Source organism: Lipotes vexillifer, unplaced genomic scaffold, assembly GCF_000442215.2.
Source record: "Lipotes vexillifer unplaced genomic scaffold, Lipotes_vexillifer_v1.1 scaffold671, whole genome shotgun sequence".
Classification (NCBI taxonomy): domain Eukaryota; kingdom Metazoa; phylum Chordata; class Mammalia; order Artiodactyla; family Lipotidae; genus Lipotes; species Lipotes vexillifer.
This window is the reverse complement of record NW_006782851.1, coordinates 3,343,047-3,345,535: the sequence shown is the minus strand read 5'-3', so window position 1 is coordinate 3,345,535 and position 2,489 is coordinate 3,343,047.

The following is a 2,489-nucleotide window of genomic DNA, read 5'->3' as shown; positions in this document are numbered from 1 at the left end:
TGGGTCTTACCCTATACTTTTTTACTCTCTGAAAAAGAAATCCTCAGGACCAGTATGCCTGACATTCAGTTTCAAGGCTTGGGAAACATTATTGAGATAATTATATGGTCATGAAATAATGTCTACTGTGAAACTTAGTGGTTTATAAATGCATCCGTTAATTGTTGACACTAGATCATGCTAGATAGGGTTCATTATATGATTCTATTTTCTGTACATCTGGATATTTTTCTTAAGAAAAAGTTTTAAATTTTACAATACAAAATGAGTTAGCTGACGTAAATGATTCAAGAGTAAAGCTGCTGAGACGCATTCCAGCTCTGTGTGATTTGAGAATCACAAGAAAAATTCACTGTTCTCTTCTTACATCAGCAGTCTCACAGTTTTCCCTGGAAACTGAGACACACAATACTTTTGTTATCTTCCATAAAAATAAAATTGTAAATGGATGATGAATAAAATATGTCAGTTTTGGTCATTGTGGGAACTAAATTGCATTATGAAATGTTCAGGGAAACTCATACAGTGTGAGGACATGATGAATTGCAGCATTTCTCTTTGCCAGCCTGGCCGCTCCTACCCTTACAGTAACTATCACAACCCAGATGATCTGTGAAAATGGAAGAAAGAAATCAGTTCTACGGAGGAAAGAATTGGGGCCCATAGATTTCATGTGGTCTGAACCCATGTCTCCTTAGCTCAAAAGCACTTTCTTTTTTCCACTTACCCAAATCACCTCTGCACAAATGACTCACAGTAAATCCCTTGGAATCAGTAAATTATATAAATTTTCAGTGAATGGTGGCAAAGTGGAGAATGCTCATTGTGTGTTGTGACTTAAGATCAAGCAGACTTTGCATAGCAAAGAAAATCATCAGCAAACCGAAAAGACAACCTATGGAATGGGAGAAAATATTTGCAAATGATGCGACCAACAAGGGATTAATTTCCAAAATATACAAACAGCTCATACAACTTAATATCAAAAAAATCCAATCAAAAAATGAGCAGAAGATCTAAATAGGCATTTCTCCAAAGAAGACATACAGATGGGCAACAAACACATGAAAAGATGCTCAACATCGCTAATCATTAGAGAAAGGCAAATCAAAACTACAATGAGGTATCACCTCACACCAGGCAGAATGGCCACCATCAAAAAATCTACAAACAATAAATGCTGGAGAGGGTGTGGAGAAAAGGGAGCCCTCCTACACTGTTGGTGGAGAACAGTATGGAGGTTCCTTTAAAAACTAAAAATAGAGCTACCATATGATCCAGCAATCCCACCCCTGGGCATATACCCGGAGAAAACTCTAATTCAAAAAGATCCATTCACCCCAATGTTCACTGCAGCACTATTCACAATAGCCAAGACATGGAAGCAACCTAAGTCTCCATCAACAGATGAATGGATAAAGAAGATGTGGTACATATATATATAGTGGAATATTACTCAGCCATAAAAAAGAATGAAATAATGCCATTTGCAGTAACATGGATGGACCTAGAGATTATCATACTAAGTGAAGTAAGTCAGACAAAGACAAATATCATATGATATCACTTATATGTGAAATCTAAAAAGAGTGATACAAATGAACTTATTTACAAAACCGAAATAGACTTACAAACATAGAAAACAAACATGGTTACCAAAGGGGAAAGGGTGGGGAGGGATAAATTAGGAGTTTGGGATGAGCAGATACAAGCTACTATATATAAAATAAATAAACAACAAGGACCTACTGCATAGAACAGAGAACTATACTCAATATCTTGTAATAACCTATAATGGAAAAGAACCTAAAGCAGTATATATAGATATATATATCACTTTGCTGTACACCTGAAACTTAACACAACATTGAAAATCCACTATATTTCCAGTAAAATTGTTTTAAAAGCCAAGCAGACTGCCTGAGTCAAAATCCTGACTCCATTATCGTGCAGCTTGGACAAGGTCTTAATATCTATCTTCCAAACATCCATTCTTTCTCTTCTAAAATGAGGAAAGCAATAGTATGGATCTATTAGGATTGTTAAAAGGATTAAATGACATGTCAGGAAGGTACTCATTGTGTCTGGCTCATACATGTCATAAACACTAATTGTCTTTATTATATATATATATGTTTTTATATATATTTAACACTAATAATATATATTTTATTTACATATCATATAAAAATAGATATAAACAAAATATATATTATTAGTGTTACCACTAATATATATCAAAAAGCTATGCCTTCCATGAAGAAACTGAGTTATTTTTAACTCAAATCAAAAGAAAATTTATTGGGCTTCCCTGGTGGCGCAGTGGTTGGGAGTCCGCCTGCCGATGCAGGGGACACGGGTTCGCGCCCGGTCTGGGAGGATCCCGCATGCCGCGGAGCGGCTGGGCCCGTGAGCCATGGCCGCTGAGCCTGAGCCATGGCCGCTGAGCCTGCGCGTCCGGAGCCTGTGCTCCGCAGCGGGAGAGGCCA